The sequence below is a fragment of the Salmo salar genome, chromosome 12 (genome assembly GCF_965601325.2).
Source record: "Salmo salar chromosome 12, fSalSal1, whole genome shotgun sequence".
In the NCBI taxonomy this organism is placed as follows: Eukaryota; Metazoa; Chordata; class Actinopteri; order Salmoniformes; family Salmonidae; genus Salmo; species Salmo salar.
The window spans coordinates 84531826-84557060 of record NC_138302.1 but is presented as its reverse complement, the minus strand read 5'-3'; positions in this window follow the sequence as shown (position 1 = coordinate 84557060).

Genomic DNA, 25235 nt, shown 5'->3' with positions numbered 1-25235 from the left:
ATAAATGAGGAGCGCTCAACACCCAGACCCGGGTTGGGAGGTCACATCCTCTCTGGTGGTTTGGTTTGATGCCATTGACTGACAGAGCCAGACTGATATTTCACTGCCTGCCTGCCCAGAGTGTTTGGGCTCAGGGACCTTGGATCCAGTGGCTGACAGGGAGAAATGCAATTACATCAATTAATACCTTCACATCCAAACACAGCTTAGAGACATCTTAAAGACAAGATGGTTTAGAGTCCACTTGTTGATAATTACGTCCATTTTTTATGCAGTCGTTGAAGGTATAAATGTTTTGTATGTTCCTGTTTCTTTCAATGTAATCCTTAGTACTGTACTTCACCACAAAAGGAATGAAACTGAAAATTGAGTAGCCTAAATGAAATGTAAATCAGTCAGGCTTGATTGAGAGGTGGAGGTGTAAGTTCATTTCCGCCTGGCCCTGGTGTTATTTATGGTCAGCTCATTGGTGTGTAGGGGCTGGTGATTTGTCATGTAGCTGGGTTAGGGCTGGGCCATTCTGAGTGTGACTGAGATGCTGGCCCACAGCTGTCCTCTGGCTTCAAGTGACTCTGACAAAGCACTGTAATGAATGTGCCCAGTGTAGAACCAGGGCGTGGGAAAACATGTCACGGTGTGCGTGTGTGGCATGCTCTTAGAGCGACAAGACTTTGCAGCAGGGGCTAACCCCCTGTGCCATGATGGCTGTGTGTGTGCTCCCTTTGATTGATACTTTTCCATAGAGCAGCAGAAGAAGGCATCCCACCCCTACCCTCTTAGAAAGAATAGGTGCTATCTAGAACCTAAAAGGGTTATTCAGCTGTCCTTATTAGAGAACACTTTGAAGAACCCTTTTGCGTTCCATGTAGAACCCTTTTTGGTTCCAGGTAGAACTATTTTGGTTCCAGGTAGAACTATTTTGGTTCCAGGTAGAACTTCACTGCTCAAAAAAATAAAGGGAACACTTAAACAACACAATGAAACTCCAAGTCAATCACACTTCTGTGAAATCAAACTGTCCACTTAGGAAGCAACACTGATTGACAATAAATGTCACATGCTGTTGTGCAAATGCAATAGACAACAGGTGGAAATTATAGGCAATTGGCAAGACACCCCCAATAAAGGAGTGGTTCTACAGGTGGTGACCACAGACCACTTCTCAGTTCCTATGCTTCCTGGCTGATGTTTTGGTCACTTTTGAATGCTGGCGGTGCTTTCACTCTAGTGGTAGCATGAGACGGAGTCTACAACCCACACAAGTGGCTCAGGTAGTGCAGCTCATCCAGGATGGCACATCAATGCGAGCTGTGGCAAGAAGGTTTGCTGTGTCTGTCAGCGTAGTCTCCAGAGCATGGAGGCGCTACCAGGAGACAGGCCAGTACATCAGGAGACGTGGAGGAGGCCGTAGGAGGGCAACAACCCAGCAGCAGGACCGCTACCTCCGCCTTTGTGCAAGGAGGAGCAGGAGGAACACTGCCAGAGCCCTGCAAAATGACCTCCAGCAGGCCACAAATGTGCATGTGTCTGCTCAAACGGTCAGAAACAGACTCCATGAGGGTGGTATGAGGGCCCGACGTCCACAGGTGGGGGTTGTGCTTACAGCCCAACACCGTGCAGGGCGTTTGGCATTTGCCAGAGAACACCAAGATTGGCAAATTCGCCACTGGCGCCCTGTGCTCTTCACAGATGAAAGCAGGTTCACACTGAGCACATGTGACACACGTGACAGAGTCTGGAGACGCCGTGGAGAACGTTCTGCTGCCTGCAACATCCTCCAGCATGACTGGTTTGGCGGTGGGTCAGTCATGGTGTGGGGTGGCATTTCTTTGGGGGGCCGCACAGCCCTCCATGTGCTCGCCAGAGGTAGCCTGACTGCCATTAGGTACCGAGATGAGATCCTCAGACCCCTTGTGAGACCATATGCTGGTGTGGTTGGCCCTGGGTTCCTCCTAATGCAAGACAATGCTAGACCTCATGTGGCTGGAGTGTGTCAGCAGTTCCTGCAAGAGGAAGACATTGATGCTATGGACTGGCCCGCCCGTTCCCCAGACCTGAATCCAATTGAGCACATCTGGGACATCATGTCTCGCTCCATCCACCAACGCCACGTTGCACCACAGACTGTCCAGGAGTTGGCGGATGCTTTAGTCCAGGTCTGGGAGGAGATCCCTCAGGAGACCATCCGCCACCTCATCAGGAGCATGCCCAGGCGTTGTAGGGAGGTCATACAGGCACGTGGAGTCAACACACACTACTGAGCCTCATTCTGACTTGTTTTAAGGACATTACATCAAAGTTGGATCAGCCTGTAGTATGGTTTTCCACTTTAATTTTGAGTGTGACTCCAAATCCAGACCTCCATGGGTTGATAAATTTGATTTCCATTGATTATTTTTGTGTGATTTTGTTGTCAGCACATTCAACTATGTAAAGAAAAAAGTATTTAATAAGATTATTTCTTTCATTCAGATCTAGGATGTGTTGTTTAAGTGTTCCCTTTATTTTTTGGAGCAGTATATTTTGGGTTCCATGTAGGGTTCTACCTGGAACCAAAAAGGGTTCTTCCTGGAAGCAAAAAGGTTTATCCTATGGGGATAGCCAAAGAACCCTTTGGAACCCTTTTTTCTAAGAGCATAACACAGAGATGGAGGCTATGCCTCTTTTGTGGGCAGGCCACTCAGGCTTGTGAGGAAACAAATGTTTTATATATTTTTTGCCTTCCACAGCCATCTTGGAACTGGTGTCTCTGGTTTTATGTACTGTAACTCTACCAGGTAAGAGAAGAAATGTGAGGAGTGACATATTTCGTGTGAGGGGATACTTATTTGATCAAGATGGGGAAACAAAACACCCTAGTATTAATAGAGACATATTCCTGTCAGGGACTTCTTTAATGGAGTCTTCTTCTCTCAACATCCATCAGATCATTAGACCATCAACACAGATTACATTTCCCAATGATATCACATACAGACATATCCCCAGGGACAAGCGGAGGTGAAATCATGGCACCTCGCAAAATGTACTTGAGAGAAGTGAAAAGGTGACTGATACTTTTTAATCCAGGTTGCCATGCAGCTCAGATACCTCATATCATAAGAAAGCATTGCAAACACAGGAGGAATCCACATCAATTGTGTTGTTTCTAAGAAGGTATTTTTTCCAATAGCCCCGCCAATGATACACTGTGGTAGAACAACATCTGTCATCTCAGACTGGGCGAGGCAGGTAGGACAGAAAGACGACATATGTTGTCACTGGTGCCTTGCTGATCAATCTCTCATTTTTTGGAGCCCTTTTTCACATGTGACCTGGTCACATGAAAGGGAGCGGCCTTCACAGATGAAGAGGGACGTCACTCACCTTCCCCAACAAGCCTGCCCAGCTGTAGCTGCCCTGAATACCTTCTAACCAGATAGCTAATGAGATATCATGTCAGAGTAGCTAGATTAGGAGCCGCTAAGGGGTACAGATACAGTACCAGACCCTAGCTCTCTGTTCTGTTATCTTCTGCTATAGAGCAGTGGCCAGGTCATTGATACAGGACAATGACGGGATTATCTGTCACCCTCTAATGCTGCCAAATACCAGCACTGTGTTGTTGATTGACCTCCTATCTACTTTCATGCTCCATTGCTCTGGGGAACAGGTGGTCATTTCTAATGAGTGCCCAGAGGTCCTAGTGCCCAGTCCTTTATATACTGTTGTTTGTCTCAGATACTGTAGATCTTTAGATACTCGCTTTCCACATCTGTTCTTATTTTTGTATCCTTTCTCTTGCAACTAACATTGTTAGTCTTTAAAACTAAACTTGCACTTGGCTTAAAAAAAATAATATATATATATATATATCTATCTATATATCATTATCCATTCAAGTCTTTGTTAGCATTTTAAAATGTCTTCCGAGCTGATGATTCTCCAAAACAAATGTTATATAACACATTCTTATGTAATGGGCTCCTGAGTGGAGCAGTGGTCTAAGGCACTGTATCTCAGTGATAGAGGTGTCACTACAGACCCTGGTTTGAATCCAGGCTGTATCACAACTGCTGTGATTGGGAGTCCCATAGGTCAGCACACAATTGGCCCAGTGTTGTTAGGGTTTGGCTGGGGTAGGCTGTCACTGTAAATAAGAATTTGTTCTAAACTGGCTTGCCTAGTTTAATAAAATAACATGTAAATGATGTAACAACAGTTTCATGTCAACATTTAAAATGATTTAAAATTACCCCAACTGGTCTGAACTGTGCTCCATATACTCAGTGGACCTTCTCTTCAACACTATATGCAGTACATTCAGATCAGAATCACCTTTATTCGCCAAGTACATTTAAACATACCAAGAATTTGTCTTAGTGTGATATCATGTTTCCTCTGCTGTATGGGAATCTATGTCAGCATATACCATGGTGCCTGAACACAAACACACAGACTAAAACACACACTTTTGGACATGTCCGCTCATGGTCAGGGGAGTGTTAGGCAGCTCCTAAGATGACAGAACCATGAATAATGGCAGTTATTCAGCAGAAAAAAATCACCTCCAACTCAAGAGGCTGTAAATTTGAAAGATTTGAAGTGAGGAAAGCCACAGCGGAACTCCGCTGGGTTGTGATGAGGTGCTAAGAGTGTGATTTTATTTTATTTTTATTGGACAAGTAAAAAAGAATTCTGTATAGTGAAAATATAATTTCACATTAATAAGGAACCATTAACTTTTATTTAAAGTTCAATTGCGTGTAAATGATTTACTTGAGAGCATCTGTTGGCATGCTTTATCACAGACATCTGCAATGAACAGGTTTATTTACACAATATGAATCCTCTCTCTAACCGTATCAATTAACATTTAGTGAGAGATGCTAGCTATGCTTGTACCTTGTCAGTCCAGAGTTTCCAAAATAAGAATGTAATTCTCACATCAGGCATTGCATTGACTCTCCAGGCATTTTGCTGCTGTGGCTTCTGGCATCAGGTGATAGAGACTGAATGTAGTGGCTTCTGTAGTGACTCGGCATCCCAAGCTCCCAAGGTCCTTAGGGACAACACGTTTCCCATTTTGGTGGCAGGTAATAATTCAAAGCAGCTGCTCTCTAATTGGAGCTCAGTGGTCTAATAGGTTGGACACGCAGAACAAGCATTCCAAATCAATCATTCCCTCATTTGCTCCTGTAATTTTGTTCCTTCTAAAGATAAAAACAAAAACATCAGCAGGTTTATGGCTCTGCTCCATGAAGCACTATTCTCTGTTGCTGTACTGTAGATAGCCAACAGTGTTTTACTGTATCACCAGGTTGCTATGGATACTTCTGTTAGAGCTGGGCTAAGCTGGGCAGTGCTAATACTGGTGTCAGAAATGTTAGCATGCTCCTAGTCAAGCGCATGAAGGGGACAACCCCAAAGCCTTGCCTTGGATTTCACCCAGAACTAGATGCTTACTTAGTCTAGACAAACAACTCTCACTGAGGTTCCCTCTCTCCCACATGGTATGGTCTCCATGGAGATAGACCCCTATGCCCTGCCTTCCTCTTACTCCCATAATGTTGTCTGTCATGCCTTACAGATGTAGAATCTTAATTTGATCACCATGTTGCATGAGAACTTAAAACTGTAAGGTTTAAAAAGGCTGCGTAAGTTTCTAATTTCCACTTGGAAATTTCTGACTTGATTTTCCCTTATGAAAAATGGATCAACCCCTACAACAATTTCCATTAAATATAATCCACATAATAATTCAAATGTCCTGTTGCTGCAGGATTTTCCTGCAGTAGCAAACTGGCTCAAATTAAGATCTTTATGAGAGTCCACTGGCCAGTCCCTTGATGGGCACTCAGTAGTTCAACCAGGATGAGGTTGGGATCTTTTACTGGTTTGATATTCCAAAGTGTTTTGTTTATTCTTACTGTGTGTTGTTAGCAGGAGGGATATTCTGACTGGCAGCATAGGGGAGTTGAAGGGGTCATCAGTGGTGTGTTCATAATCACAACATTCTAGGACCACTTTCATGTGTACTAGCATTCTGGAGAGAAGGAGCATTCAAGGTTAACATTCAACACACAAGCAAACGCACAGACATAAAGTACATACATACATACACCATACACACATGCACACACACACTGGCATACACCACACACACAACCCGAAACAGACTGAAATCACACCAAAGCCTTAATAATTTACACCCTGTTTCTCTCTGTTTTAACATTTTATCAACTATTATTTTGCTGGCCCATTCTCAAGAGAGAGACAGAGAAAGACTTAAGAGCCTTATGTGTTTTATTCATTTTTTCCTCAAGCTCCTTGTCAGTTTGGATCAAATGATGGCTTCTCCTCAGCTCACACTCTCAAAGCATGACATGTCCAAAGTTCAAGTAATTCAAGGAGTTTGTAGTTCATTTTGGAAAGTGGGAAGTAAGATTGTAGCTTGGACTTTGAAAATATGTCAGGTATTTGTTGGCAATTGAGCTTATCCAAACAATGGCTCCTCTGTGCAAAACTGCCAACATTATTTCCATTCCCCTACTAATTTATTTCCAAGAAAGAGGCCTGCATGTCTTATTAGTGTCAATCCATTATTAGTGCTGGAGATAACATAACTTGGTCACAATGAAGAGGGCTTTGTATGTCAACAGGGAAAAGGAGGAGAAGGCTCTTTATGATGTTCCATAAAGGTGAGTGGAGTAGCAGGCCCACTGTAATAGTAGCACAGAGGGGCAGTCTGTATGTTAGCAGGTCACAGGGTCATTGTAGACAACACAATAGATTTGATGTGGACAACCATTACATTCCATTCTCAGTGTAAGCTGTCAGATCCCCAGGGCTCTGCTGGATGACATGCCCTCAAGGCTGGCTGACTATATGATGATACACTCCTCATAAAGACAAACTTTAAAAGATCTCTGTGTGAAGGTGTCAATGATACACCATCTCCTGGTGACTTGTGTTGCCTACATTTCCCCGTCAATAGACCACCTGTGTTCTCAAGGTGCTTGTGATGCAAATACCAACAACACTGGGATATGATACCTTTAGTTTTTTAAGGGCCTATAGAAGTCTGTTATTTTATGCTAAGAATATGACTCTCTGTTATGTGTGTGTTTGGGCTCTATTTTAATCAACATAACGTAGTGACAGTAGCGCTATAGGTTCCGGGGGGTGTCAGAAATATTTTTGCTATTTTCACAACCAACATGTTTTGGGCGCAGTGCTGACAGTGGCTTTTGATGAATAAACCAGTTGTGGGTGTGTTGAGACTTGGCCCCTCAGTGGCCAATCAGAACGTGCACCATGGCGAAATATGTGGTTGCTTCAAATTATGTATTTACAGTCGTTTATGTATTACCTTGGAATCAACTCCAAATCCAATGTTAGTCAGATTCCAATGTTAGTCCATTATAGTTTGTTAATAAACAGCTTACAGAAACAGAATAGCAAAATGTAGACCTAATCCATCTTTGCTAAATATGTTAACTTGAACCTGTTAGCAGTCAACATTGGTCAAAGTAAAAGCATGGCTTCGATGTGGAAATATATACATAGCATTCACACTGACATAGGCCTACTGTAAATTGCATTATGGTTGAGCATGGACATGCCAAACGTTGTTGATAAACAAGACAAAATGCATAATTGCTAAGGCCTAAAAAGAGAGTGAATAATTCTAATCAAATTGTAAACAACTAAACAAGTTGTTTTAAACAGGCTATCTCTAAATACACTTACAAGCACCATAATTGCTCCCCTTGGGTATATAATATAAAAACAAAATAGACAATGGAGGGGTTTCACGCACATCCAAACTTTTCACAGTAGCTGGACAAAGATCCAATATAAAGAAAAAGGGAGAATGTCCACTCCGTTAAACTGCTCCCAAATATAATGTTTATATACAGTTGAATTCGGAAGTTTACATACACTTAGGTTGGAGTCATTAAAACTCGTTTTTCAACCACTCCAGAAATTATTTTTAACAAACTATAGTTTTGGCAAGTCGGTTAGGACATCTACTTTGTGCATAACACAAGTCATTTTTCCAACAATTGTTTACAGACAGATTATTTAACATATAATTGTAACGGGCGTCGTAATGATTGGACCAAGGTGCAGCGGAAACGTGTATACTCATCTTCTTTAATTGGTTAAAAGAAGGAAAAACAAACAAAACATGTACACAAACACAACGAATGACACTAACAGTCCTGTCAGGTGCTCAGACACTAAACAAGGAGACAACTACCCACAAATCCCATGACAAAACACCCCTCTTAAATAAGACCCTCAATTAGAAGCAATGAAGAGCAGTTGCTTCCAATTGAAGGTCAACCCCATCAACTAAACATAGAAATAGAAAGACTAAACTAAAACATAGAAATATACTAACATAGAACATTAACCAAACCCCGGAACACTCTAAACAAACACCCCTCTACAAAAACACATAGCCCAACAAACCCCGAACCACATAAAACAAACACCCCCTGCCACGTCCTGACCCAACGACAATAACAAATAACCCCTTTACTGGTCAGAACGTGACAATAATTCACTTCATCACAATTCCAGTGGGTCAGAAGTTTACATACACTAAGTTGACTGTGCCTATAAACATCTTGGAAAATTCCAGAAAATTATGTCATGGCTTTAAAAGCTTCTGATAGGCTAATTGACATCATTTGAGTCAATTGGAGTTGTACCTGTGGATGTATTTCAAGGCCTACCTTTAAACTCAGTGCCTCTTTGCTTGACATCATGGGAAAATCTAAAGAAATCAGCCAAGACCTCAGAAAAAAATTGTAGACCTCCACAAGCCTGATTCATCCTTGGGAGCAATTTCCACACGCCTGCAGGTACCACATTCATCTGTACAAACAATAGTAGGCAAGTATAAACACCATGGGACCACGCAGCCGTCATACCACACAGGAAGGATATGTGTTCTGTCTCCTAGAGATGAACGTACTTTGGTGCGAAAAGTGCAAATCAATCCCAGAACAACAGCAAAGGACCTTGTGAAGATGCTGGGGGAAACAGGTACAAAAGTATCTATATCCACAGTAAAACGAGTCCTATATCGACATAACCTCAAAGGCCGCTCAGCAACGAAGAAGCCACTGCACCAAAACCGCCATAAAAAAGCCCGACTACGGTTTGCAACTGCACATGGGGACAAAGATCGTACTTTTTGGAGAAATGTCCTCTGGTCTGATGAAACAAAAATAGAACGGTTTGGCAATAATGACCATCTTTATGTTTGGAGGAAAAAGGGGGAGGCTTGCAAGCCAAAGAACACTATCCCAAACGTGAAGTACGGGGGTGGCAGCATCATGTTGTGGGGGTGCTTTGCTGCAGGAGGGACTGGTGCACTTCACAAAATAGATGGAACCATGAGGTAGGAAAATGATGTGTATATATTGAAGCAACACCTCAAGACATCAGTCAGGAAGTTAAAACTTGGTCGCAAATGGGTCTTCCAAATTAACAATGACCCCAAGCATACTTCCAAAATTGTGGCAAAATGGCTTAAGGACAAAAAAGTCAAGGTATTGGAGTGGCCATCACAAAGCCCTGACCTCAATACATTAGAACATTTGTGGGCAGAACTGAAAAAGCATGTGCTAGCAAGGAGGCCTACAAACCTGACTCAGTTACACCAGCTCTGTCAGGAGGAATGGGCCAAAATTCACCCAACTTATTGTGGGAAGCTTGTGGAAGGCTACCCGAAACGTTTGACAACAAGATAAACAATTTAAAGGCAATGCTACCAAATACTAATTGAGTGTATGTAAACTTCTGACCCACTGGGAATGTGATGAAAGAAATAAAAGCTGAAATAAATCATTCTCTCTACCATTATTCTGATGTTTCACATTCTTAAAATAAAGTTGTGATCCTAACTGACCTAAGACAGGGAATTTTTACTCGGATTAAATGTCAGGAATTGTGAAAAACTGAGTTTAAATGTATTTGGCTAAGGTGATATATAAACTTCCGACTTCAACTGTACATATTTGAACTATCTTACAGCTCGCATTCACACTTCTCCAGAAGTTGCATGTGCACCAAGGATGTTCACACCATAAACCCAGGACAGGACTCCTAGAAACAGTAATTGATGTTGCTTATCCTGCTTCACTGCACATAACTGTAAGCAGTATCAGGTAGGCCGTCATTGTAAATAAGAATTTGTTCTTAACTGAATTGCCTAGTTAAATGAAGGTTACATTTTTTTAAATATGTAACAACATCTGCAGTTAGTTTTTCTGGTATCATACCAGGAAGCAGGTTATAATGATGTCATACTAGAGTGTGTGTGTGTGTGTGGGGGGGGGTGTGTATGTGTGGGGGGTGTATGTGTGTGGGTGGGGGGGTGTATGTGTGTGGGTGGGGTGTGTGTATGTGTGTGGGGGGGAGGTTGACACACCAGCCTACTTGGGGGGGGGGGGTGTATGTGTGTGGGTGGGGGGGTGTATGTGTGTGGGTGGGGTGTGTGTATGTGTGTGGGGGGGAGGGTGACACACCAGCCTACTTGGGGGGGGGGGGGGGGTGTATGTGTGTGGGGGGTGTATGTGTGTGGGTGGGGGGGTGTATGTGTGTGGGTGGGGGGGTGTGTGTATGTGTGGGGGGGGAGGGTGACACACCAGCCTACTTGGGGGAGAGGGCGAGGTCTAGTAAATAACAAATAATTCAGCCACCATGCCTCTCCCTCTCACAGTACCAACACAGAGAACATCTCAAAGGCGTGCTTAACATGCCAAACTAAGGCCCGTGTCTCTCTCTCAACCTTTTGTTATGAGACATTATCGTGTCTCTCGGTGTTATCTCCGGCTCACTTATCTGCTCTGAGTGGGCTCTATGTCACTGTCCAGACCTCCATCTTCTAATGCCTGAGTACTGGGCTCTGGGCTGTATGGCTGCTGTGTGGGATAGTGGATTTAACACCAATATTCTGGCTCCAGGAGAATGGGGCGACAGACAGCTACAGGTGGTGTTGATCAGTTGCCTCCCTCGTTCCGTCTTTACCCTCTCTCGCCTAAAATCACTCTTTCTCACCTCCTCTTTACCCTCTCTTACCTAAAATCACTCTTTCTCACCTCCTCTTAATTGAGATGTCCCTCCAATTAAAAAATCTCATCAAATTCAAATAAAATTGTATTTGTCACATGCTTTGTAAACAACACGTGTAGACTAACAGTGAAACGCTTACTTACAGGCCCTTCCCAACAATGCAGAGAGAAAATTATATAAATATAATGACACAAGGATAAATGCACATTGAGTAAAGATAACATGGATATTTACACGGGGTACCAGTACCAAGTCTATGTGCAGGGGTACGAGGTAATTGAGGTAGATACTGTATGTGCATATAGGTGGGGGTAAAGTCACTAGGCAACAGGATAGATAAGCAGCAGCGTATGTGATGAGTCAAAACATTTAGAGCAAAGAGGGTCAATGCAGATTGTCCAGGTAGCTATTTGGTTAACTATTTAGTAGTCTTATGGCTTGGGGTAGAAGGTGTTCAAGGTCCTGTTGGTTCCAAAGTTCGATAACACTTGCCGTGCGGTAGCAGAGAGAACAGTCTATGACTTGGGTGGCTGGAGTCTTTTCCCATTTTTAGGGCCTTCCTCTGTCACTGCCTGGTATATACGTCCTGGATGGCAGGGAGCTCGGCACCAGTGATGTACTGGGCTGTACGCACCTCCCTCTGTAGCATCTTGCTGTCGGATGCCAAGCAGTTGCCATAACATGCGGTGATGCAGCCAGTCAAGATGCTCTCAATGGTGCAGCTGTATAACTTTTTGATGATCTGAGGGCCCATGCTAAATCTTTTCAGGCTCCTGAGGGGGAAGAGGCATTGTTGTGCCTTCTGCATGATTGTTTTGGTGTGTGTGGACCATGTTAATTCCTTAGTGAAGTGGACCGAGGGACTTGAAACTCTTGACCCACTCCACTACAGCCCCATCGATGTGGATGGGGGCGTGCTCAGCCCTCTGTTTCCTGTAGTTCACGATCAGCTCCTTTGTCTTGCTGATGTTGAGGGAGAGGTTGTTGAGTCATGTCACCACACTGCCTACCACCGTCGTGTCGTCAGCAAACTTAATGATGGTGTTGGAGTCATGCCTGGCTACGCAATTCCCAGGCTATTGAAGGTCATTTAGGTCCAGTGAGTCAATACTAAGACCTCGATATTGTACTTGTCCCTCCAGGTGCTTTGTTTTTATGGAGGACAGTTCTGTGGAAGGACCTATTACTAAGTGAGCAGCAATAAATAGTAGTTAGCCAATCAGAATTGTTACCTATGTTTCCCCCTTCAATAATGATGACAAAGGGCCCTTTCATCTTTTCTTATTGGGAAGGAAACAGTCTGTGCACCGCAGGCGTTAACATACCCCCACATACCTGTGGTGAGGCCTTTCCTATTGCTGCACCTTTACGAGCTAACCAATAAACTCTGGTGGGTTCTCAGAGAGTTGGAAGGTCAGGTGACTGTAGTTACTGTTACTGTAGGACATTTACAGTGGTGGAGTCCCCTGTTATACTGAAGTTTCACTGGTGAAGTCAAGTGTCTCTGTTTGACATGCAATGCCAACACACCACTGCCAATTACAACATTTTAAATAAATCACAGCGGGATGAAATAACAAGTTCATGTCAATTATAGGAAGGTATCATTACTGCACAGTTTAGTTATTGCCACACTGTGCTCTTCGTCTGGCAGAGGTATAGCCCGGGCTTGCCGTTTGCCAGAAAACAAATATGAATCCCAGGATAAATCACATCCAAATGACCTGTCTGTGTTGGTTGGACACTTGTGTGTGATTCCTCTAAGCTGTATAAAGATACAACATGTTAGATGTTCTAATCCTAGAGAATCAGCTAATGTTTATTTGAATTAGAACCAGAAACCAACACAGAGGCCTCTACTGTCTGTGGGTGACCAGTGATTGGCCAATGAGTCAAAGTCCTGGGATGATGATAATAAATCAAAATTATGCATTTATTTTATATACTGCGTTTCATTACAAACAAAAATCTCTAAGTCGCTTTGAAAACAAAAACAAATGTATGGATCTGTCAGTTCATGGTTGAAGGTCTTCCACAGCTTCAGAGATCTAGGCAGTTGGGATAGGCAGTCAGTTGGGATAGGCAGTCATTTGGAATAGGCAGTCAGTTGAGATAGGCAGTCAGTTGGGATAGGCAGTTGGGATAGGCAGTCAGTTGCAGTAGCTTGATCGGAGACAGAAACTGGTAGACAGGCCCTGAGTCCAGTCCTGAGATAGGTGCTCTGCGAGGAAGGACCAATCCTTCAGCCATGGAGCACAAAGCACTCAAACAAACATGATCATCTACTTCTGAAAACCAGGCCAAAATACTTAACCATTGGCTCTGGTCAGCACTGTGTACTGTAAGCCTACTCTCCGTCAGTCACATAATTAGTCAAACCTGGGATGATGACACATCTCTCTCTAGAGCAAAGGCAATGTTTCCAAAATGAAAGGCTTTCTTCTCCTGTCATGCAGAGTTTCTCGATACAGAAATATCGCCTGAGGAGAACAAATAGAAATGGATCCGCCCTTGGAAGTGAGAGAAAGTCGTGTTTATGGGTGCATTCCATCTGTGGCCTATTTAATGATTTGGCATGTGCACGATTGCACAAAATATAAATGCAACATGTAAAGTGTTGGCCCGTGTTTCATGAGCTGAAATAAAAGATCCCAGAAAATGTCCATGAACACAAAAAGTTTATTTCTCTAAAATGTTGTGCACAAATGTGACCGACCGGCTTGATTCGGTCTTATGTAGCAACATTTGAAGTGGTGCTTTTTACATTGGATAAAAGTTAAGAAAATGGTATATAATACACTACAGTTGAGGAACAATGGGAAAGTAATTCTGCTTTGAAAGTTGATCAACTTTTGAGAAAATGGCCCTTGAATGTTTTGGTTAACCAACTGGAGAGCTCTTCTTTGTCTACAGCCATTCAGAATTGTTCACACCTTCTTAACCTGTTGGGGGTAGGGGGCAGTATTTACACGGCCGGATAAAAAACGTACCCGATTTAATCTGGTTATTACTACTGCCCAGAAACTAGAATATGCATATAATTATTGGCTTTGGATAGAAAACACCCCAAAGTTTCTAAAACTGTTTGAACGGTGTCTGTGAGTATAACAGAACTCATATGGCAGGCAAAAACCTGAGAAGATTCTGTACAGGAAGTGCCCTCTCTGACCATTCCTTGAGCTTCTTGACTCTGTTTATTGAAGACTGAGGATGTTTGCTGTAACGTGACACTTCCTACGGCTCCCATAGGCTCTCAGAAGGCGGAAAAAGCTGAATGATGTAATTCCAGCCCCAGGCTGAAACACATTAGCGCTTTTGGCAAGTGCTCTATCAGAGGACAATGGGCTGAGGCGCGTGCACGAGTCGACCCCATGTTTTTATTTTCTTTCGTCTTTGAACCTAAACACAGATTCCCGGTCGGAATATTATCGCTTTTTTACGAGAAAAATGGCATAAAAATTTATTTTAAACAGCGGTTGACATGCTTCGAAGTACGGTAATGGAATATTTAGAATTTTTTTGTCACGAAATGCGTTGTGCGCGTCACCCTTCTTTACCATTCGGATAGTGTCTTGAACGCACAAACAAAACAGAGGATATTTGAACATAACTATGGATTATTTTGAACCAAACCAACATTTGTTATTGAAGTAGAAGTCCTGGGAGTGCATTCTGACGAAGACAGCAAAGGTAATAACATTTTTCTTATAGTAAATCTGATTTTGGTGAGTGCTAAACTTGGTGGGTGTCTAAATAGTTAGCCCTGTGATGCCGGGCTATCTACTGAGAATATTGCAAAATGTGCTTTCACCGAAAAGCTATTTTAAAATCGGACATAGTGAGTGCATAGAGGAGTTCTGTATCTATAATTCTTAAAATAATTATGTTTTTTGTGAACGTTTATCGTGAGTAATTTAGTAAATTCACCGGAAGTTTGCGGGGGGTATGCTAGTTCTGAACGTCACATGCTAATGTAAAAAGCTGTTTTTTGATATAAATATGAACTTGATTGAACAAAACATGCATGTATTGTATAACATAATGTCCTAGGGTTGTCATCTGATGAAGATCATCAAAGGTTAGTGCTGCATTTAGCTGTGGTTTGGGTTTATGTGACATTATATGCTAGCTTGAAAAATGGGTGTCTGATTATTTCTGGCTGGGTACTCTCCTGACATAATCTAATGTTTTGCTTTCGTTGTAAAGCCGTTTTGAAATCGGACAGTGTGGTTAGATTAACGAGAGTCTTGTCTTTAAAATGGTGTAAAATAGTCATATGTTTGAGAAATTGAAGTAATAGCATTTCTAAGGTATTTGAATAACGCGCCACGGGATTCAACTGGCTGTTGAGTAGGTGGGACAATTTCGTCCCGCCGACCCTAGAGAGGTTAAGCCTCAGCCCCACCCATCTCTTAAATTATTCACATGTGAGGCCATGTGCTAAACAAACAACGATTTCTGGACTAAAGGCTGGATTATACTACCGTCAGTTGTCGTAGTGACATCATGAACATTCTATTGTCATCCGACATCAAACTTGTCATTGTCATTATGAAAAAGTATAAACACAAAAACAACAGGTTTCATGGCATCAGCAGCCTGGTGGTCCAAAATAGCATAACTAGTGTATTTTAACACCAAAAAACACACCCGTTTAAACATTTATTTAGTATATGTCAATCTATAGTAGCAAACCAGGCAACTAAAATCTACTTTCTAAATAACATTTTGGTTAGTTTCTAGCTTGTTAGCTGGCTAGTCAGTTCAAATAATGACCATATCATACAGCTGACAATGTCTGCACTTTAGCTAATTTGTCTTCATTATTACAGGAAAATAAACTCACAACAAGATCATTATTTACAAGGTAATGGTGAGCCAATTACAGAAAATGGTTTAGCTAGCTAGCTAGCATTACTACCCAGCATGCATCTGCAGGTGGCTAACCAACCAGTTTCACTGTTAGCTAGCTAACATTAGGCTATAACTAGCCATGCAAATGGCTCTGAGATACAAATAATATTACTACACAGATCATACACGTAATGTTAGCTTGCGAGCCAGCCAGCTAATGTTAGCTAGCTCGCTTAGAGTACACTTTAACTTGAAATGAAAATGACTTTCTGACAAAATTAGACATGTATAATATTTGAAAATGTAGCTAGGTAGATTATCTTACCTGTATACAAGGATGGACGGTTCTCCCTCTCTGTCATGGATGCTATCGTTGCCCTTAGTTTGAAGATGTAATCCGGAGACAGGTGTTTATACAACAGCCTTCTGTGTGTTCTCTTTTCGACTGCCTCTGCATATTTGCAATCAAATGCCAGAATTTTCTCCATTACCTTAGCTACCATACTCTAATTCCACCGGGCATTCCACTGATTTCAAAACTCGGTCCTACAGAAAGTGGAACGCAACACTTTTGCATTTCTACTGTGTGATATCTTTTTTTTTAAAGCAGCGTTGGAAAGGATTGCCTACACAAACTGACCAGCTCCTGTTATAGACCATTCCGAACTCATCTCTCGGCATGTCCAGCCCAAACATTATCTCAGCCAATCATGATAGCGGGAAGGTTCCTGGCTTTTTCCATGGCTAAACCAACTAGGCTCGTAAGTTAACAATTGTATTAGCATTTACAGATGGCATACAAATGTGTTATTAAGGCACATGAAAGTTCACAGGTTCCAGATGGCATTTCTGCCAAAATACACATTTTGATCCTAAAAAAAAGTTTACATTCAAATGTCTCTCCTGTGAAGAAGTGAATCGCGACATACGCATAGCTTCCTGAAACGAGGCATGCATTTGTTTACATCTCTGCTATTGAGCATTTCTGCTTTGCTAAGATAATCCATCCACCAGTCAGTATCTAGTGTCAGTCAATTGAAATAAATTCATTAGGCCATAGGTGGGCCTTGGAGGTTATAGCCCCACGCACTTGGCAGCCAGGCCCACCCACTGGGGAGCAAGGCTCAGCAAATCAGAATGATCACACACACACACACGCAGGTGAAGAAGCCAGATGTGTAGGTGCTGGGGCTGGCGTGGTCACACGTGGTCCCTCATCTGTGGTATTGTGTTGTGGGACAAAACTGCACATTTTAAAGTGTCTTTTCATTGTCCCTAGCACAAGGTGCCCCTGTGTAATGATCATGCTGTTTAATCAGCTTCCTGATATGCCACACCTGTCAGGTTGATGGATTATCTTGGCAAAGGAGAAATTCTCACTAACAGGAATTTAAACAAATTTCAGCACAACATTTTAGAGAAATAAGCTTTTTGTGCGTATGGAACACTTCTGGGATTTTTTTGTTTCAGTTCATGAAACATGGGACCAACACTTTACGTTTATGTTTTTGTTCAGTGTATATAATGTATATGTACTGTCACGGCTGTTCAAAAGATCGGACCAACGCGCAGCATGGTTGTAGTTCCACATATTTATTTATTCCGTGAAACGTTTGCAACACACCAAAATACTTGTAACAACAAAACAACAAACCGTGACGCAGAGAAAATAACACTACTCAAAAATTAACAACCCACAAACACAAGTGGAAAAACCCCCTACATAAATATGATCTCCAATTAGTAACAACGAGAACCGGCTGCCTCTAATTGGAGATCATCCCAACAACCCCAACATAGAAATAGAAACCTAGAAAAACAACATAGAAACAGATAACAAGAAAAAAAAACACCCCCTGTCACGCCCTGACCTACTCTACTATAGAAAATTACATCTTACAAGGGTCAGGATGTGACAGGTACCCTCAGCAGCCAGTTAATTAGGTACACCCATGTAGTACCGGGTCGAACCCCCTTTGGCTCCAGAACAGCCTGAATTGTTCAGGGCATTCTACAAGATTTCAGAAATGTTCCACCGGGATGTTGGTCCATGCTGACTTGATGGTGTCACGCAGTTGCTACAGATTGGATGGTAGTACATTCATGCTGCAAACAGCCCGATCCATCTCATTCCAAAGATCCTCTATTGCCAACTCGCTATCATGTTCCAGGTAATGTTTTTCCACTCATCAATTGTGCTGTGTTGGTGATCGGTTGCCCACTGGAGCCGCTTCATCTTGTATTTAGCTGAAGTAGAACCTGGTGTGGTCGTAAACAATATATACTGCTCAAAAAAATAAAGGGAACACTTAAACAACACAATGTAACTCCAAGTTAATCACACTTCTGTGAAATCAAACTGTCCACTTAGGAAGCAACACTGATTGCCAAGAAATGTCACATGCTGTTGTGCAAATGGAATAGACAACAGGTGGAAATTATAGGCAATAAGCAAGACACCCCCAATAAAGGAGTGGTTCTGCAGGTGGAGACCACAGACCACTTCTCAGTTCCTATGCTTCCTGGCTGATGTTTTGGTCACTTTTGAATGCTGGCGGTGCTTTCACTCTAGTGGTAGCATGAGACGGAGTCTACAACCCACACAAGTGGCTCAGGTAGTGCAGCTCATCCAGGATGGCACATCAATGCGAGCTGTGGCAAGAAGGTTTGCTGTGTCTGTCAGCGTAGTGTCCAGAGCATGGAGGCGCTACCAGGAGACAGGCCAGTACATCAGGAGACGTGGAGGAGGCCGTAGGAGGGCAACAACCTAGCAGCAGGACCGCTACCTCCGCCTTTGTGCAAGGAGGAGCAGGAGGAGCACTGCCAGAGTCCTGCAAAATGACCTCCAGCAGGCCACAAATGTGCATGTGTCTGCTCAAACGGTCAGAAACAGACTCCATGAGGGTGGTATGAGGGCCCGACGTCCACAGGTGGGGGTTGTGCTTACAGTCCAACACCGTGCAGGACGTTTGGCATTTGCCAGAGAACACCAAGATTGGCAAATTCGCCACTGGCGCCCTGTGCTCTTCACAGATGAAAGCAGGTTCACATTGAGCACGTGACAGACGTGACAGAGTCTGGAGACGCCGTGGAGAACGTTCTGCTGCCTGCAACATCCTCCAGCATGACCGGTTTGGCGGTGGGTCAGTCATGGTGTTGGGTGGCATTTCTTTGGGGGGCCGCACAGCCCTCCATGTGCTCACCAGAGGTAGCCTGACTGCCATTAGGTACCGAGATGAGATCCTTAGACCCCTTGTGAGACCATATGCTGGTGCGGTTGGCCTGGGTTCCTCCTAATGCAAGACAATGCTAGACCTCATGTGGCTGGAGTGTGTCAGCAGTTCCTGCAAGAGGAAGGCATTGATGCTATGGACTGGCCCGCCCGTTCCCCAGACCTGAATCCAATTGAGCACATCTGGGACATCATGTCTCGCTCCATCCACCAACGCCACGTTGCACCACAGACTGTCCAGGAGTTGGCGGATGCTTTAGTCCAGGTCTGGGAGGAGATCCCTCAGGAGACCATCCGCCACCTCATCAGGAGCATGCCCAGGCATTGTAGGGAGGTCATACAGGCACGTGGAGGCCACACACACTACTGAGCCTCATTTTGACTTGTTTTAAGGACATTACATCAAAGTTGGATCAGCCTGTAGTGTGGTTTTCCACTTTAATTTTGAGTGTGACTCCAAATCCAGACCTCCATGGGTTGATAAATTGGATTTCCATTGATTATTTTTGTGTGATTTTGTTGTCAGCACATTCAACTATGTAAAGAAAAAAGTATTTAATAAGATTATTTCTTTCATTCAAATCTAGGATGTGTTGTTTAAGTGTTCCCTTTATTTTTTTTAGCAGTGTATATTGTTTGTAGTTTTTCTGGGGGGGGGGGTGTTTTGGGCTTCGACCCCTGGTATCATATAAACAAACAGATGACATATCATATAAACAAACAGATGAAATAGCAGGAAATGTGCTTTAAAACAGAAAAAAAAGTATCTCCCCCATGCAAAATGTGTAGATTTGCGAGAAATTAGCATTAAAACGTAAAGAACGTCAAGAAAAGGGGTGTGAACAGTTTGGTGTTGCATGGATTGCGAGGTGGGGGTTTGTTACTACGCTGATAAATGACAATATCCATCTGGACCTTTGCCATCTAGGAAATTAGTGTGACCAGACCTTTTCAAATATTACTTGAGTACCCCTGCAATAGGGCATAATGGAGAAAACATGAGGGTTCAGGGTAGGCCATAAATCCAGCTGGAGCTAAAATCAAGCTGTGAAATCTATGTTTTAATAGTTTGATGGTAGCTGAATTGATACTCAGTTCAAACATATCATTGGACTTTAGCGACAGTCTCAGGGGAATTGTACAGGGTCCAGTTGGCAAACATCTATACTTAAACAGGTCATAAATCGTCTGAGTTTAAAGGGTGTCGGCCATGGCACTCAGCACTCCTAGTCATTAGCCGTACATGAGACCTAATGAGTTTGTCACCTGGAGTCTAGAGCCCTGGAGCTCTAGAGAGAACCTATGGTTTAACACCTCTACTGGGTGAGCTGGGATGGGTAGAACCTGTGGTTTACACCTCTACTGGGTGAGCTGGGCTGGGTAGAACCTCTGGTTTAACACCTCTACTGGGTGAGCTGGGCTGGGTAGAACCTCTGGTTTAACACCTCTACTGGGTGAGCTGGGCTGAGTAGAACCTGTGGTTTAACCATCTCTACTGGGTGAGCTGGGCTGGGTAGAACCTGTGGTTTAACACCTCTACTGGGTGAGCTGGGCTGGGTAGAACCTGTGGTTTAACACCTCTACTGTGTGAGCTGGGCTGGGTAGAACCTGTGGTTTAACCATCTCTACTGGGTGAGCTGGGCTGAGTAGAACCTGTGGTTTAACCATCTCTACTGGGTGAGCTGGGCTGAGTAGAACCTGTGGTTTAACACTTCTACTGGGTGAGCTGGGCTGGGTAGAACCTGTGGTTTAACCATCTCTACTGGGTGAGCTGGGCTGAGTAGAACCTGTGGTTTAACACTTCTACTGGGTGAGCTGGGCTGGGTAGAACCTGTGGTTTAACACCTCTACTGTGTGAGCTGGGCTGAGTAGAACCTGTGATTTAACACCTCTACTGGGTGAGCTGGGCTGAGTAGAACCTGTGGTTTAACACCTCTGCTGGGTGAGCTGGGCTGAGTAGAACCTGTGGTTTAACACCTCTACTGTGTGAGCTGGGCTGAGTAGAACCTGTGGTTTAACCATCTCTACTGGGTGGGCTGGGCTGAGTAGAACCTGTGGTTTAACCATCTCTACTGGGTGAGCTGGGCTGAGTAGAACCTGTGGTTTAACACCTCTACTGGGTGAGCTGGGCTGAGTACAACCTGTGGTTTAACACCTCTACTGTGTGAGCTGGGCTGAGTAGAACCTGTGGTTTAACCATCTCTACTGGGTGGGCTGGGCTGAGTAGAACCTGTGGTTTAACCATCTCTACTGGGTGAGCTGGGCTGGGTAGAACCTGTGATTTAACACCTCTACTGGGTGAGCTTGGCTGGCCAGAACCTGTGGTTTAACCACCTTTACTGGGTGAACTTGGCTGGGTAGAACCTGTGGTTTAACCACCTTTACTGGGTGAACTTGGCTGGGTAGAACCTGTGGTTTACACCTCTACTGGGTGAGCTTGGCTGGGTAGAACCTGTGGTTTAACACCTCTACTGGGTGAGCTGGGATGGGTAGAACCTGTGGTTTACACCTCTACTGGGTGTGCTGGGCTGGGTAGAACCTGTGGTTTAACCATCTCTACTGGGTGAGCTGAGCTGGGTAGAACCTGTGATTTACACCTCTACTGGGTGAGCTGGGCTGGGTAGAACCTGTGGTTTAACACCTCTACTGGGTGAGCTGGGCTGAGTAGAACCTGTGGTTTAACCATTTCTACTGGGTGAGCTGGGCTGAGTAGAACCTGTGGTTTAACACCTCTATTGGGTGAGCTGGGCTGAGTAGAACCTGTGGTTTAACACCTCTACTGGGTGAGCTGGGCTGAGTAGAACCTGTGGTTTAACCATCTCTACTGGGTGAGCTGGGCTGAGTAGAACCTGTGGTTTAACCATCTCTACTGGGTGAGCTGGGCTGAGTAGAACCTGTGGTTTAACACCTCTACTGGGTGAGCTGGGATGGGTAGAACCTGTGGTTTAACCATCTCTACTGGGTGAGCTGGGCTGGGTAGAACCTGTGGTTTAACCACCTTTACTGGGTGAACTTGGCTGGGTAGAACCTGTGGTTTAACCACCTTTACTGGGTGAACTTGGCTGGGTAGAGCCTGTTGTTTAACCACCTCTACTGGGTGAGCTGTGCTGACCCTCCTGGGATCTCTGCCTGTCTGGGATGACATTAAACATTACAACCTATTCAGTCTGTCTACACACAGGCTCTCAAAGTGCTTGATAGGAAGCCCAATAGCCATCATCACTGTTACATCCTCAGAAAGCATGAGCTCCTGAGTTGGGAAAATCTTGTGCAATACACCAACGCATGTCTTGTATTCAAGATCCTAAATGGTCTGGCTCCCACTCCAGTCAGTATTTTTGTTAAACAGAATACCCAAACATATGGCAGCAGATCCACAAGGTCTGCCATGAGAGGTGACTGGATAGTTCCCTTAAGGAAAAGCACCTTTAGTAAATCCACTTTCTCTGTGAGAGCTTCCCATATCTGGAATACACTGCCACCAGACACACATAACTGCACCACCTATCACACTTTCACAAAAAACATGAAGACATGGCTAAAGGTCAATTAGATTTGTGAACATAATCCCTAGCTGTGTATTGCCGCTTTCCATGTTGTCTGTTGTCTGTAGCTTGTGAGGTGTGGAAACACTTTGTTGCTTTTATGGATTTTCTCTTGTTGCTTTTTGTTCTATGTTGTTCTGTCTGTATGCTATGTCTTGCTTGTCCTATGTTGCTCTGCGTGTGCTCACTGCTGAATTATTGTCTATATTGTAATTGTTTTTAATAACCTGCCCAGGGACTGCGGTTGAAAATTAGCCGGCTGGCTAAAACTGACACTTTTACTGAAACGTTGATTAATGTGCACTGTCCCTGTAAAAATAAAATAAACTCAAACTCAAACATTTGAGCTGGATGTGTTTTCCACCTGTGAGGTTTAAAGGCACCAGGGTTCCAAACAATCCTTAATCAGTTATGTCATCGACACAAGATCACAGGATGACCTCTCAACCTCTGTTTGGTAGACTGATCAACAGCCTGACAAGTTAAGAGGTGTGCCACACCTGTGATTTACTAAGGAGAGTCTCATCCAAAGAACATGCTCTGCTGGGGATTTGTCTGTTTGTTTCCACCCAACAGGAAATACAGTGCCGGGTTCTAGTGGCATAGAGAGGGTGGCAGAGTGGTCTGGTCTGCTCTGGTCTCCTATCGCCGCATCATGTCAATTCGGCGCTGTGTTCTGTAGGTATGAGAATGATTTATTGCGTCAGACATGGTCTTGATTTCACTGGAATTAGAGTTTAAAGCACATAAATCATTCAGCAATCCCATGACTGACTTCCTGGCACTGCGTGGCATCAGTGTGTGTTTATAGCAGGGAGTGAGGGAGTTATTGAAAACATCCAGCACTGAGCCTAGAAATGAAGTTTATGTTAGGAACCCCTCCCTTGACATAATTCACTCGCTCAAACGTGATCCTGGCAAAAGACGACAAAATAATAAAACAATTTTAACATCTGATTTCTGTCAGTGAGGATTTAGAAACAAAGAGATAGCTTGGCAAGGCATTTAAGTTACGTATAGCAACCAATGCCGCACTGTGTTTTAAGAAAACCTTTTCAGTGACCGGCAGAAAAAATGGCTAAAGCGTTAGAGGTGTTCTATGGGGTTTGCGTAGTAGTCTACACAGAGAAGCAGAGGAGCCCAGACGTGCAGGTCCCTCAGCCCCTCCAGCTCTATGGCAGACAAGACAAGTGCCTCTAATAGCATCAAAGGCTTCTCCCCTTCCTAAACACACCTAAACACAATTTCACTAAGTGTCTAGCTGTCTGTCACCTAGAGAACTATCGTGTGTGTGTGTGTGTGTGTGTGTGTGTGTGTGTGTGTGTGTGTGTGTGTGTGTGTGTGTGTGTGTGTGTGTGTGTGTGTGTGTGTGTGTGTGTGTGTGTGTGTGTGTGTGTGTGTGTGTGTGTGTGTAGCCATGTATGTTGTCTATCCAACCCAACTAGCCTCTGGCGCTGAGGGGTAATTATCCTGAAGCACCTTTCACCACTCAGTCTTCTTCCTCCCCTCCCAACATCAAAGAGCTGATTCACCAAGAAAACAAGTGCTGTGGAGTTGTTCTGGGGGATGTTTTCAGAGTGGACAAGCTACTCATTTCACTGCCTCTGTGGGTCATTTGCACTGGTAGGTGCTGGACAGGACACATTTATCCTGAGAATAGCTGAAGTACGTAAACGCTTGTTCTGACAGCCCATTTTCTGACAGCTTTTGTCAATCTTCCTATTAAACACCTTCGTCATACATCATGACTCTGCAGAAACAGCATGATTCAGTGCTGGCTCCAGTTGGTTGGAAGGAAGCAGGTGGTTTCACGATGCAAAATCATGACTGCTGATCTTTCCTGTGAAAGATATTAGAGTGAGTTTCCAGAACTTTTTGGTGGTGTGCATGTGAGAGTTGTCATAGAATGACATTTGGAGAGCACGCCCTGGGCTTTGCCTGGCTTCCTGTGGGCTGGCACAGGGGAAACAGGCAAGCTTCAGCAGGAAAAGGAAAGAGCAACTACATGAGGGCAGGTTTCCTTTACTATGGAATGACGTGATGAGGAGTGTGACACTGTCATGAATGACTGTCAAACACACACCCTTTCCACAAAATCCTTACGGTAAAACACAGACACTTGTACTGTATGTTCCTTACACATTACCCATACAAATCCCCATGGCAATGTGTTTAATGAGGTTGTGAACATCAGGGATACTCCCCCATCAGTGGTGTAGTATATGAATCAGATAAGGGACTGTTAATACATTCCTCTCATAGGTCTAATGAATTCTCCAACCAGCATCCGCAGACAGAGCAGCCAAAGTATCAACACAGCACACCTCATTTGCAGTGTGAATAATGTCAGTTGTTTTATTCTGGTGTGGGACAACAGCCTACACAGCAGTCGTGTCTAATGTCTCCCAAGTCTACTCTCTGCTCACTCGTTGGGGGTTTCACCTCATCAATGAGAGGAAGGGAGTGCTCTGATAGGACAGCCAGTGAGATCCTCTCAGGCTTGGTTCCCATGGACCCTTCTAGATAACCCT